The sequence below is a fragment of the Monodelphis domestica genome, chromosome 5 (assembly GCF_027887165.1).
Source record: "Monodelphis domestica isolate mMonDom1 chromosome 5, mMonDom1.pri, whole genome shotgun sequence".
Lineage (NCBI taxonomy): Eukaryota > Metazoa > Chordata > Mammalia > Didelphimorphia > Didelphidae > Monodelphis > Monodelphis domestica.
This window is the reverse complement of record NC_077231.1, coordinates 286,594,281-286,608,803: the sequence shown is the minus strand read 5'-3', so window position 1 is coordinate 286,608,803 and position 14,523 is coordinate 286,594,281. Positions and strand designations below refer to the sequence as shown.

General features: G+C 41.8%; 1 protein-coding gene across 1 annotated transcript in view; it reads left to right on the top strand.

Annotated features, from left to right (window-relative positions):
• NEK11 (NIMA related kinase 11) overlaps positions 1-14,523 on the top strand; it is a 388,343-nt gene that overhangs the window by 301,094 nt on the left and 72,726 nt on the right. Inside the window, exon 16 of the transcript XR_001625257.2 lies at positions 11,286-11,435. The gene's annotated coding sequence lies outside the window, so the exon portion shown is untranslated. The remainder of the gene's footprint in view (positions 1-11,285; positions 11,436-14,523) is intronic.

The following is a 14,523-nucleotide window of genomic DNA, read 5'->3' as shown; positions in this document are numbered from 1 at the left end:
TCCGGCTCTATACGCCAGCTCTTCCTCTTCTCCCCAAAGTTCTCCTGCTTTCTCTTGTGATGTAATCACCTATGCTATCACTACATAGTCTCGTGTGAAATGAAATTGTAAGAACTTTTTTTCATTAGTGATTTATATCTGGGCCAGCCATTTGTGGAAATGCAATCAATTCCTGTTGGATTTGCCTTTGTTAAAAGTAGAAGATAAAGGGTTCCATTTCAGTCATGCTGAGTTTGAGACAAGTCATCCAAACGGGTGGGTTAGGGTCGGCTTTGGAATAAGATTTTAAAAAAGGATTAGAAATGTAGAATTGGGGAAAATGTTTCCTTAAACTGTTAAAAGTTGTGATTAGATGGCCATGCTTTTAGAACAGCAAAAGACCGGATACACATGAACAGAGCCTAGTATTATAATAAACTAAAACCTCATTATTAATGATTGGCATAATTGTTACTCAATGCATGACAATTTTCTATAAATGAAAAGCAGTTTACATAATGAGATTAGCAAGGCTTTTATTCAACTGAGTTTGTAATATTTATGTCTTTGCTCTTCGTGATCTAGTGTCTATAAGCAACATTAATGTTCATTGTTATCTCCTGGCATCTTGTATGATTTCAGTATCATCACATATACATTGAGTAAAAGACAAAACTATTGAGTCCGACTCCCAGCATACAGGATTCCTGTGACCTCACTGAAGGTGCTCAGTCTGTCCTGCCTCCCTTCCAGGGTTGTAATAAGGAGCAAATGGAATTTTTGTGAAGGAAACGGACATGTCATAAAATTACTTACTCTCTGCCAGACCACATTCTCTTTCATTAATGATTAGAGAAAAGAGCAGAAGAGAAATGGACTGGGGTTGGGTTTTTTAAAACTCTGGCTTCCTAATTGCCTCCTTGGACCCCAGAAGCCATTCTCCATCACCTTAGCTTATGACTTCTGGCCTCTGTTCTGCAATAGAGCAATTCACGAGTCAACTTTGTCCTTTCTTGCCATTATCTAGTGAGAAACTTGGTTTTCCCTTGACCCTGCTATATCTCTTCTCTCTTGAAGGAGCCAGGAGGAGGGGAGCCCTTCTAAATGGTTCTCTTCTCATTCTCTAACTCTCAGTGATGGAAATCACCAGCCACAGAGTAGGAAGTTAGCTAGTAAAATTTACAAGGAATTATTCCCCTGTGCAGCAAAGGGGGCTTTGGTTGAAGGACTTGGTGGAGAAGGGAGAGCAAAGCACGTTCACAACAAGAGTAACTGTCTATAGCTGCCTGGGAAGTGTGCAACTCCTAGCATTGAATTTTAATTTACTTCTCAGTGACTCTGTGCCATCAAGAGAGGGAATAGGCACACCTAATTAGCCCACAGGTCTGGCATGAAGTCATATGGGGAGGGACCCTTGGGTCTCTCAGGATTAGGTCACAAGAGGAAGATCTGAGGGTATTGTGGGAACCTGGGTCAGCTCCAGGTATGCCTTTTGGAAGCACAGATTCTTTGGATCTTCGATGGAAAGGGACCCAATTGCCCAGAAAGTTAACCCTAAGTTCAACAAATCTTTGCAACAATAGTAGTCATCCAGCTTCAGTCTGAATCCCTCCAGTGACAGGGGACTCATTATCCTTACAAAGATAGGCCATTCTAATTTTGAACACATCTAATTATTAAGAAGTCTTCTAAGGGAAATGCAATTACCCCCTGGGGGCAGGGTGACCTGCCTCGTCTTGTTTGAACCTGCTTGAGAAGTAATAATGACCATAATAATAATTTCTGGGAGCTGAATTTGAATTTTCTCTTCTAACCAAGGTTTTCCTGGATGCTAGTGAATTATCCATCCCTATTGATGCTCTTGGTAATTAATGCTTTCTCCCATCTCAAATTCTTATTTGTTTACGTATCTGTCTTTGCTAATATATGATAGTTTCTTAAGATCAAGGACTGTTTATCAATTTATTTTTGCCTCCCCAATGACAATTACAATGTCTGTTATAATAGATAGACCATAGTAGGTCTATTATCAATATTTGCGAGATTGGATTGAATTGAAATGGGAAACCTCCAGCAGGAGGAGCTGCACCTCCGTTGAATGGAGTCTGAGAAGAGATTGACATTAAACTCTGTCTATATTGACCACTGAGTCACCCCTGGCACCAAGAAACAGCCTCATTAGCACATTTCTTTCAAGAGAGCCTGGACAGAGGGCGAGGCTAAATGCTCCACCTGTTGTCCGCCAGCCTTTCCTCTAGGTCTTTCCCTCTCTCGTGTGTCATGGTTGAATCAAACCATGAGAGGGAGAAAACTTCTTGGGGGCCAGCCAGGGCCAGCTGCAAATCATTAAAAAGAAGACTCCCAAGACCTAGGATGCAAGTCAACCTTGAAACGCTAAGGGTGATGGAGGAAAGGTTGTGGTCCTCATTGTGTGAACATCTCAATTACTCTGTACTGACTGGTGAGCCTTGAAAGAAAGTCAAGGATGCTGTCTGTCTCCCTTAAGTGAAGTACCCTGGGGAGGTAGAACAGGAGGAGACTGGGGGAAAGCCAGGGCTGGCTTCTTCTTGGCTAGAGAGCTTGTTTAGTATCTCAGAAGTGAGAGAAATAGCTGGGGGCTTGCAGAATGCACATTTCAGTCTTTTTCAGCTTAATCACAAAGACACTGGTAAACCTTGGCTTTAGCCAGTACTTTTCTTTTGTTCCTTTTCATGGCTAGAGCTGAAGCCACAGGTCACAAATCAAAAGCCACAACCACCTCTCTGATCCCAGGTTTCGGGGGTGGGGGGTGGGGGGGGCTGTCACTTTTTAATTAGGCATACTTGAAGAACTCCTCATTTTTAGGATACTTTCTCCTGCTGAGGAGATCTCTCATGACATTCCAATAGTTATTGATGATGATGAGCATTCATGATGAGGAATATGGTGGTGAAGTGGATAGAGCCCTGGGCTTGGGATCCAGAAAACCTGAGCTCACATGCAACCTCAAGCATTAGCTGTGTGACTCTGGGCCAGTCATTTTACTTGTTTGCCTCCATTTTCTCAACTGTAAAATAGGGGAAATAATAGCACCTACTATTTATGAAGCACTTAGACAGTGCCTGGCACACAGTAAGTGCTATATAAATGATAGCTATCAGTATTATTATTATCATGAAGATCAGATAAGACATTTCTTTGTAAAGAGCCTACGGAGACACCAAGATGACTCTGTGACTAGAGAGCCAGTATGGAGAAAGGAGATTTTGGGTTCAAATCTGACCCTAAACACTTTCTAGCTATATGACCCTAGGCAAGTCACTCATCTCCCATTGCTTAGCTTTTACAGCTCTTCTGCCTTGGAACTGATACTTAGCAAGAGTTTGAAAAAAAAAACACACACACACAACCCCAAACTGCTTAGCATAGTGTCTGGAATATAATATATGTTTAATAAATTTTTGTTTCCTTCCTTCTTTCATTCCCTCCATTCCTTTCTCTCTCTCTCCCTCTGTCTCTCCCTTCTATCCTTCTCTCTGTGTCTTCTCTTCCTTCCTTCCTTTCTTCCTTCCTTCCTTTTCTTTCCTTCCTTCCTTCCTTCCTTCTTTCCTTCCTTCCTTCCTTCCTTCCTTCCTTCCTTCCTTCCTTCCTTCCTTCCTTCCTTCCTTCCTTCCTTCCTTCCTTCCTTCCTTCCTTCCTTCCTTCCTTCCTTCCTTCCCTCATTCCATACCCTGTGGTGTTTACAGTTTATCTGAGTCTGGTGATTTATCTTCAAAGGAAAGATATTCTCTCCCTATCTCCTTATTCATCTTGTTTTAGCTCCTTACTGACACAGCTCAAGATGCAGCTTTGAAGTAGATGAGCAAGGATTAGGAGAAGGTAGGTATCCGCTTATCACTGGTCTCTCAGTGCCACCCTGTTCCTTAGATATAAGGAAAGGGAGCTTTATCAAGATAGCTCGAAAAACATGCATCCAACCTGGAGATATGAGGAGTAATCTGCACTATCTGTACATGGTCTGCTTCCGTCTGCATTCTGTCCACCACTAGGGCATCCATGTCCATTATTTCCCAGTAGCTTGTGGGCCTCATCTTGGTATAGTTTCTAAGGTCATGCTTTGATCATGCAAAGGAGTGGCAGCTGGAGGGGAGAGATTTAAGAGCTTATTACCTTCTATTCCTTGCCTGATGCATTGAGAGATAGTATAAGTGGCCAATTTCTTGGAAATTAAATGGAAAAATATCAAGTCCATCATTATGAAGAGTCAGAATCTTTTCTTGACATGAATGGCGACCCTAACTGGGGCAAGTGGTAGACTCTGCAATTTTAGCCACCTCGCTCTGGCGTATAGTGGCATGTTGATGCTGAACAGCGAAAGAAATTCACCCAAACCTCTACCCACACACAAGGAGCTAATTATAGGCTTGAAGAGGCAGCAACCAGAGAGTTATATTTTGAACAAGCTTATTACTGAGGAAGGGGCTAGACACACCACTTCTAATTATTCTAGGAAGCACGTCGACTCCTCCAGTCCAGTGGTAAGCAGGGGGAAAGAATTGTGATGCTTCTGGTGTTTACTTGGATGGACCAGAGTTCCAGGGTAGTCTTAGATCCTCTCTAGCTGTGTGACTATGGCCAAGTGGCTTAACCTCGGTTTGTTTTGGCTTCCCCAATCATAAAACAGGAATCACCATCGCACCCACTGTTAGTGTTTGAAAATTAAGGTAAACTGAGAGACAAACTTTTGAGCAAGACCAGTTCATTAGTTAGACTAGCAGTCTAATTAATTGGGTCTTTGGCCTCTCAATAACCAATGGCATTGAGTGAGGACCAGAAGGGTCTTTATAATCATTGCAAGATGATGGAGCAAAATCTCAAGTAACACGGGTGTTTTCTTCTGATTGGCTATTGGCGATACAGTCAGAATTAAGCATACATCCTTTGGACTTTTCCTTCTGAAACCCCCTTCATCACAACCAAAATATGTGATTTGAATCAAGATAAAGTCAAAGACGAAAAAAATCAAGCAAACAAGACAAAGATTGCTGAGTGATGGGAGTTGCTCCAGTAGTTTAAAAGGATCAGATTTAACCTTTTTGGTTATTCAAGTTTCTCAGGAAAATGGATGATGGATGAGTTACAAAGGTGGAGGTTATTTTAAGATAAAAGCTTGACCTTTAGACAAGTTTCTCTGGGGATGTGGACGGTGGGTGCAATGTATAAAAGTAAGGAGCCTTGAAAGGGAATAGTAGAGGCAGCTAAGTGGCTCAATGAATAGAGAACCAGGCAAGATGGGTTCATATCTGGCCTTGGATACTTCCTAGGTGTGTGACCCTAGGCAAGTCACTTAACCCCCAATGCCCAGCCCTTAGTGCTCTTTTGCCTTGGAATTGATAATTAAGTATCAATTCTAAAACATAAGGTAAGATTTAAAATAAAAAGAGAGTATATATTGAATCTCATTTGATTAAGGTTTAACAAGATAATATTAAAATCTATTTTTAATTTTACATTGTTTTTTAGGGTTGAAGGTAGGACCAAATGAAATATTATTTGCAAAAGTGCTCAGCCCAATATCTGGCACATAATTGGTTCTATACAAATCCTTCTTCCCATCCACAAGTTTGGGTTCTGAAATTTCCTTTAGTTCTTTTCCTTATTCATTAAAAGAAGTTGGTGTGGGAAGTGACTAGTAGCTGTTGAATTTTCTCATGGCTCCTTGAAGTGGGCAATTCAAGGGCCAGACCCTTCCCCTTCTTCTCTCAGCCCTTCTCCAAATTTTGCTTTGGCTCAAACCTCCAAGGCCCACCCACTTCTCCCTCAGCATGCATGATGGGTTTCAGATAGTTAGACTCAACTATCCCAGGATCATGAACCTCAGCTGTCATCTCCAAGAAAGACAGAACTCGGAAGCTCCCAGCTGCAGCTCTGCCTTTCTTGGCAAGCAAGTCTCCTGAGATCCTTCTGTGGGCTGCAGTCCCTGTCTGCCAGCTGGCTGCCTCCCACGGCAAAATGAGGCCCTGGGCTCTTGGGAGAAGGAAGATGTAAAGGGGGGAAATGTCCCCCCTTTTTTCATGACTTAAGAGAAGTCTGAAAAGGGTCCTTTAGGACCCTTCCACTATGGAAGACAAAGATTCCCTTGGAGAAAGGAAGAGATGGGAACCAGGAATTTTAGTGGCAATCCTCATTTGAAGCAACATTAAAGGAGTATGATTTATACTTCTAATAATAGCCAGCATTTATATGGTATTTCACGGTTTGTTTTTAAGCTGTGAATTTTAGTTTTACTCCACCCTGCTTGGTCTTTAGAATTCTAGCAACCAAGAATGTATACACCCCTACTTAGGGATTAAGTATTTAGAAGGATGGCCTCTGACAGACATGTGCTAGCAAGTGACAAATCAGAAACAACTGACAGACCCCCTGGGCTGTCCTAAGTCAAGCTTAAGCTACCATTGGTACATGTGAGATGCAGGAAGTGATGTAAAGAACGGTCTATATATTTCGAGTCACTTCCTCTCTCTCTCTCTCTCTCTCTCTCTCTCTCTCTCTCTCTCTCTCTCTCTCTCTCTCTCTCTCTGTCTGTCTGTCTGTCTCTCTCAGCAATGTTGGGCTCTTGTGGTGGTGTTTTGGTTCTGTAGAATGGTTTAGGTGAGGCATCTTCCCTGAGTGACCTTGGTGAGTGGTAAGGCAGCAGATTCCTCCTTTCCTTGACCTCCTAAAGCACTATCCTCCAAGGAAGCCCCTCATCTCAGAGGAAACCTTGTGGCTGGAAGCCGAACTAGATTTAATCTTCTGAGAAGGCCCCTTGGCTGAGGCCTCCGAACTTCCCTTGACTTAAACTAGGCCAGAGAAATCTTGTACCCTTTCCTCTCTTTCTTCTTCTTAATTTCTTCCTACTATTGTAATTAAACCACCATAAAAATCCCAAACTGACTAGCATTTTATTGGGATTGAATTTAAAAATCCTGGCGACCACTAAAATAATATATTCAGTCAACAACCCTGATTTTTACCATTTACAAAGCCATGATATACACTAGCTAATTTGATGAGATTCTGAGCAGGGTAGAATCTTAGAGATCATCTAGTCCTACCTCCTATTCTACCAAGGAGGAATATGAATCCCAGAAATGATGAGTGACTTGTCTAAGGTCATACATACTACAAGTAACAGAGGTAGGCTTCAAAATCAGGTTATCAACTCAATCTAGAACTAGAAGTGCTCTCAGCAGTAAATTTCATTTTATAGCTTTGGGAGCTCTAGAAGCTCTGATTTAACTAAGGTCACATAGGCAGTAGGTGACAGTGCTGGGCTTTGAACCTGCATCTTCTGACTTGGCCTTATTCTTTTTTTATGACTTTACAACCCTTACCTTCTCTCTTAGAATTAATACTGTATATTGGATTTAAGCACAAGAGTAGTAAAGGCTAGACAATAGGGGTTAAGTGACTTTCCCAGGGTCACACAGTTAGGAAAGTCTGAGACTAGATTTGAACTCAGGACTTCCCATCTCTAGGCCCGGCTCTCAATCCATTGAGCCACTTAGCCACACTCCTCACACTGTCTTTTAAGGTAGACAGTGTAGGTATAAATATTTTCATCTCATACTTGAAGGAACCAAGGCTAAAGGAATAGTATCCTTATTAGTGGCAAATTTGGGATTCAAAGATACATCTTGGACTCTAAATCCAAGGCTCTTTTCTTTGCCTCAGTTGCCTGGGGACATTATGTGGTAAAAGAGAAGGACCACAATCCTGGGTCCATGGACCCAGACCTCCAGGAAGAACTTCCTAACAATTAGAGCCATCTGGAAATGGAATGAGCCACTTTTATGGGCATTAAGATGTCCATCCTATACTTTGGAAGTCTTCAGGTAGAGGTTGGATGGCCAACTGCACTGCCTTCATGGCCTTGGAACAAAATGTTCTCATCTGCCCATTCCACTGAGGGAAGTCTTCACATGCTTGGGTAGACACTGCCTAAATCACAGATGGGTTTGAAGCAGATTGGTTACCCTCAACCTGACTTAGCCCATGTGCTGAGATGCTTTTACTGGGGTTTGGCTGCTGTACATGCTACAGCTTGGAGCCACTGGTGAGAATTGGGTGAAAGGGGGACCCCAAAGGTGAATGAGCAGCCCTGAAAAGGGCTCAGGAAACCCTCCCACCAGAGGTCCTAGTCCTTCCTAGACACCCCATATACCCTGAATGGTTATTATTATAAGAACAGCATCTCTTCTTCTTCCTACCTGATATGTGGCCAAGAGGGAATGATTCTGCAAGTGAAGACTCCAATCCTGAAGGAGGCCAAGGTACTTGCCTATGGAGACATAATGGGAAAGGATAAGACAGTTAGACATCCTAGATTAAAAATGGCTTGTGAGGTAGTTTTTTAACCAATAATTGTGGAATGGAAGGAAATAGAAATATCTGACTTGTTCAATCATTTCAAGTAGGCTCTGACTCTTCCTGATCCCATTTGTAATTTTCTTGACAGCTCATTTAACAGATGAGGAAACTGAGGCAAACAAGGTTAAATGGCTCATTCAGAGTCACAGCTACTAAGTGTCTGAGACTGGCTTTGAACCCAGGAAGATGAGTCTTTCTGACCCAATGCCTGGCACGCTATCCACTGTGCCACCTAGCTACCCAGAAATGACTGATATTTAATTAAACTCAAAGATATCTGCAGGTGGACAGGATCTTTAAGAGTCCATCCATGGAATCTGTGAGACATAAGGGCAATCTGCCCACAGGATGCATCTTGTGCTTCGGTAGAAGTCAGGAAGCTCTGGGGCCAAAGCCAAGGACAGAGACACAGCCCAGGCAGAAGTGTTGAAGAGTGGAGGCACTTGAGCCATGGGAAAATTGGTGAGAATGAAGACTGAGGGCTTTATCAAACTGCAGGGAACTTGGGGGCAGGGGAGCTTGTCTCTGAGGGCTTTGACTTATCTTTTTTAGCAGGGAGAAGAGATGGATAAAGAGAGTATATGTGTGTGCATGTGCATATGCACAAATGAAACATAGTACATAATGCATCATTATTCTAGAATGTAATGGGATGTATTAGTCTGTATTAGGTACTCATATATATAATATCTGTCTATCTACTCTTCAGAAGAGACTGGCTGGGAAGCAGCCGAATGGTGGGATTTCTTAGGTGGAAACTGAGATCTCTAAAAAGCCAAGGAATGAATTTGCATGAGGTAGAATGCCAGAGAATGTCAGGCTTTTCTCAAGGTTTTTTTTTTTTAATTAAAAAATTTACTTGGGGGGATTCACGCTAAGGACTGTTTGGATTTTCAAAAAAGCTGGAATGAGTAAAAGCAAATTAACAGGTTCATCTTATATTCCTTGGATGACTCCTGCTGTAGCCAGTGATAACTCCCACCATTGGCTCCTCAGAGTGAAATAGATGGCAAAGAAAAACACAGGTGATGAGGATGGGGAAGCCAGAGTGAAGCCTCCAGGATTGCTGACACTTGTTTCCTATTTGATCTCAGGCAAGTTACTATATTCACTTTATACCTGGGGATTTTGTCTGCATCTTCTACTAGATTTCCTATGTGTTTCTGAGAATCACTGCCCCATGTGGTTGTTCCAGGAACCCAGAGGAATTTATAGCACTAAGACTCTATGAATACAGATCTAATGAGGGGCTTAGCAGAACCAAGAGAGGCTGAATGCCTTAGACCCAATCCCACCCATCCCTGCACAAGCCAGTTTGCAACCAAAAAGAAAAAAGCACAAACAAATAACCCCAAACCACCTGAGAATGAGGACCTGGTGACTGCCAGTTCATCCCAAGTCTTAAATCTATTAGGTAAAAGTTGTATGTTGTCTTGTAAGCTCCTTTAGAGATAAAGAGGCTTAAATCTCTCTCCTTCTCTTTCCTCCCTCTCTTTCTCTCTTCCCTCTCTCCCTCCTCTCTGACTCTCCTCTCCCTCCCTCCATCTTTTCTTTCCCTCTCTCACTTTCTCTTTTCTCTCCCTGCTCTGTCTTTGTCTTTCCTTCCCTCTTCCCTTCCCTCCCCTTCCCCTTCCCTTTTGTGACATGTTCTCTGTTTGTTGACTCTACATAACTCCATATTAAGAGATAACTATGACTTTTGCTTGTATGTGTTGTGAGGAATTAAATTAAGGGTTTGACTAAATATGTGAGAATTCTAAATTAATATTGTGATCGCCAATTTAAAAATATTATAGATCAAGCCAAAATGACTGTTAGTAGCTTTATTTACAAAGAGGCGGAAAGCATGAAAGTAGAAAAATGCAAAAAAAGGATAAAAATTGTTCTAGTGCTCTGCTCAGCCTGGCAGGACTTGTTAACCCTCCACAGTAGGACCCCGAGTTCCACCCATGCAGCCTCCTGCAAGAAGGGAAGGCCTCTTTGGAACTAATCTCTCTCCAGAAGCCAGGAAAGGATGGCCAGTCACTCATTCACCCAAGGGCCAGTCCCAAAGCCAAGGTCTAAGTTTTAGCTCCAAGCTGAATTCCCAGTCCAAGATCCCCCAAGCTGAAGATTCAAGTCAAAGACCACCTCAGCTGAAGAAGTTCAGGACTTTTAATAGTCCTTTCCTGTCCCTTCCCTCCTTCACAGGGGCTAATCACCGCTTCCAAATTGCCTAGCACTGCCCAGGGGGGATTCACTATAGGATTCACTATAGGATTCACAAGTTTCTGATTGATTGGGTTAAAAGGTTGGAGCTCTCCAAGTAAGTGACTTGTGAATTCTCTTACTTGATAACAAACATGTTAAGTAGGGATTTCTTAGATTGATTAAAAATAGACAAAGAGAGTAAAGAATTCCGTTTCATAGGTCCCCTTGTGATTCTTTGGGAGACGTCTTCCCAATGAATCATTTAACATAACCAGCTTATACTTCTAAAGATCTTCTAGCTAAAGGTGCGAAACCAATGTTTGCTAGGTGCATTGACAAAAAGCCAATTGGGGGCAGTCCTCTTTGGCATAAGAGTTTTTATTCAGAATAAATGTGTTCAAACCCGTTTAGTTCAATCAATTACACCCCAAAGTTCATTCGGGATCTTCTGATTTAGTGGAGGTTTCTTTATGGCACTTTCTCCGAACAGTTCATTTTCTTGATTCAAGGAGTTAGTGAGCTTCTTTTCCTTAAAATTTTCTCAAAAAAATTTTTAATCTTGGATTTTATGAGAATTATTGGATTATATTTTGTGTTGGATTATATAAGGTCTCTGATGCATTAACCATTTTGGAACTCTTTTCTATACAGCACTGGAGAAATAAGTAAAAAGATAATATTCATGCCTCTCTGGGACCTCAGAAGACTATTCTTTATGTCTACAGAGAACATGAGCAGTGCATTCAAAATGTACCATAACTAATTTGCCGAGGACCATACATTTTTAAATGAGAAGAGGAAAGAGACTGGATGATGAGGAATTAGTCATGGGAGCTTGCTTTGTCCTCTCAACTTGATGCCACCTAACATGGATGGTAAGAGATCCTACTTCTGGGAAAGTGGAATAGAGCGCCTTTTACTTCACAGCATGCTATGATTATTTCTGTCTGAATTGCCCTGTTGATGGATGATGATGGAAAGCCTTTTAATTGGCTGCTGAGTATGCATACAAACATCACCAACAGACTAAATTCTTTCTCTTTGGTTGTTTAGAGTAAATCCAACTCTTAGTTCTAGAGGACTGACAGTGCAATGTTCTTTCCCCCCCAAGAGACCAGTTGGGCCATAATCTCCTAAGCAAGGCAACAGGATGCTTCTTGTTGTGTATTCTTCCTTTTGGTAAAGATTCTAATGAGATTTTAAAAAGGTGGAAAAAGGCTAGTAGCCAAGTCTGGGAAAGATCTAGTCTTGAAGAATAATATACTTGACCCAGCTCAACAGTAAATCAACCTAGGAGCTGAGGTAATGTGTCCTGAAAGCCAAAAGGCCACTTATTCATCAACTATGATACTATGATACTTAGATTGAAGTAAACTTGGTGGTGATGAGGATGTTTGTCACAGCTACTTTTAAGAATGAGCCCACTTTCCCAAGGGACCTGAGTGGACAGGAGAGAATGAGCTGTAGTCCTTCCTTCCTTCCTTCCTTCTTCCTTCCTTTCTTCCTTCCTTCCTTCCTTCCTTCCTTCCTTCCTTCCTTCCTTCCTTCCTTCCTTCCTTCCTTCCTTCCTTCCTTCCTTCCTTCCTTCCTTCCTTCCTTCCTTCCTTCCTTCCTTCCTTCCTTCCTTCCTTCCTTCCTTCCTTCCTTCCTCTTTCTGTCTTAGTAACAACTCTAAGGCAGAAATGGGGATAAGTGACTTGCCCAGGATCCCAAAGCTAGAAAATATCTAAAGCCAGATTTTGTTGTATTATTTCAGTAAATTTCCCTTGTAAAAAAATAATTGATATCAATTGATTACTAGATATTGAGAAGAAATCACCTGGCTAAATTGGTAGTAAAGCACTCCCCACTAGTATCAGTGGTATAGAGGAGATATTAACTAGCTCTGGGTAGTTGATATGGTGGTAGGTGGAGAGAACACACCAGAATGGGGGCAGAAACCAATACTATTGAGGAGAAACCTTGAACTGTCCAGAACCTCTCCCCTGTTGAAGGACATTTCTCCAAACTCAGTTCCTTCCTTTTTCCAGTAAGGAATTAATATTTTATAAATATCTCCCTTGGGAGATGTAGCCAGCAGCACCCTAGGGAGCAGACTTGCTAGTGCTTGAGTGGGTTGGGAGGGTAAGTCTAGAGACTTACTACTCTAAATGAATAGATATATAGCCTAGGATGAATGGAAGACTGAAGAGCAGATTGGTTATAAGTAAGGAAGAAGAGAGGAATAGAGCATGATTGGTGAGAGGCATATGTGTCAAACAGGGCTCTGAGGACACATTTTGATTCCTTAATGTGAATCTTAAAAATTCTCAGTCCCTACTTCATAAGGTTTGGTTAAGACCATTCCCCATTTAAACAATGAAGGGACTTAGATCAGAAATGTGAGACCTCTACTCCACCCCTACTTAAGCCTGCTTTAGGGGAAGACACTCCTTGCTGAACAATGAAAAGTACTTAAACCCATACTTATAGTAAGACAAAAGTTCTTAAGCTGTGCCTATTTTTAGAACTAATACAAAAGGGTGCTAAGTACCTATAAAGGTCAGGCAACTTGTGAATTTACAAGGAGCAAAGAGGTGGGAAACTTACTCAGAGTTTTTTTTTTTCAGGTGTGAACTTAATCAAAAGTTTAAAGTCTACTCAGGTGTAAATTAAGAATGGTTTGTCCTTTGGAAAAATGTCTACTGTGATTGGTAGATGTGAGAACTTAGGGGAGGAGACATAGGAGAAAATTCCCTTTAAAAGGAGAGGAGAAACTGAGAGAAGGACTCTCGGTAGAACTCCCTCTGAGGAGTCTCAGGACTCTGGCTGGGGACTCTGGCTGGAGCTCCCTCTGAGGAGATTCTGTCCCTCTGGGGTCTCTCTCTTGGGAAAGTCAGCTAGGAAAGCTGAATTGGAGGAAGCTGAACTGGTGTCTCTCTGAACACTGGAATGTTTGCTTGGAAAAATCTTGTGGTGAGTGGATAAAAGACTGACTGATCTTTCTCTTAGGGCTTGGGCCTGGGTTGGCCAGGGCTGGCCTGGGCCGGCCCATCTTTTTCTCATTATTTCCTTTTTCTCTCTCTCTCCCTTTCTTTAGTTCCTCATTTGTATTAATTAAAATCTCTATAAAACCCAGCTGACTTGGGTATATTTAATAATTGGGAATTTTTCCCTGGTGACCACCTTATATTTGATTTTAAACAAGACACTCTCTTGAAACCATATTTTCTGAGGTCACAATTTAAGGCTCCAACTCTTTTATCTGCAACAGTTTGTCTTCCACTGTTTTAATTATTACATTATGACCAACTCTATTAAAAACAGTGTCATGGTGGGAGGAATACTGGATTATAGTCAGAGATACCCGAGTTCAGTTCTTGTCCTTCCCACTTGTTACCAGTGTGTCTTGGGGATAAGCTAAATTAATTCTGGAAGCCTCAGTTTCCTCATCTGTAAAATGAAGGAGTTGAACCTAGATGACCCCTGAGTTGTCTTCCAACTCTAAGTTGATGAGTCTAAGTAATTATTGTGGAGGAGAGAAAAAGAAGTCTGCAGAAAAGGCTGGAAAAGCAAAGACTCAAGAGCTGTCACTCAAGGAGAACATTCTAATTAGAATGGTGACCAGAGACGACTGTTGAGAAGGATCAGAACAAACTGAAATCTTGCTCTCTTTGCTTTAGAGACAGAAAGGAGAAGGCTCTCTTGGCTTGGGGACAGAAAGACAGAAGGACAAAAGTCCAGCCCTCTCTGATTTCTCTGCTGTGTTATAGTGACTGAACTTCCAGACCTGTTAACCCATTTTCTCAATCTGAACTATATTCTACCATCCTCCAACCTAGGAATTATTCTAGTGCTAGGGAAACCCCAAACCCTCTTTCCTTCCATTTCCTTATCTTTCCCTTCTTCCCCAATAAACCCCTTACTTAATCTTAGAAAAGAGAAAGAGTATTTATTTGAGACATCATAAAACTCACCCTGAGT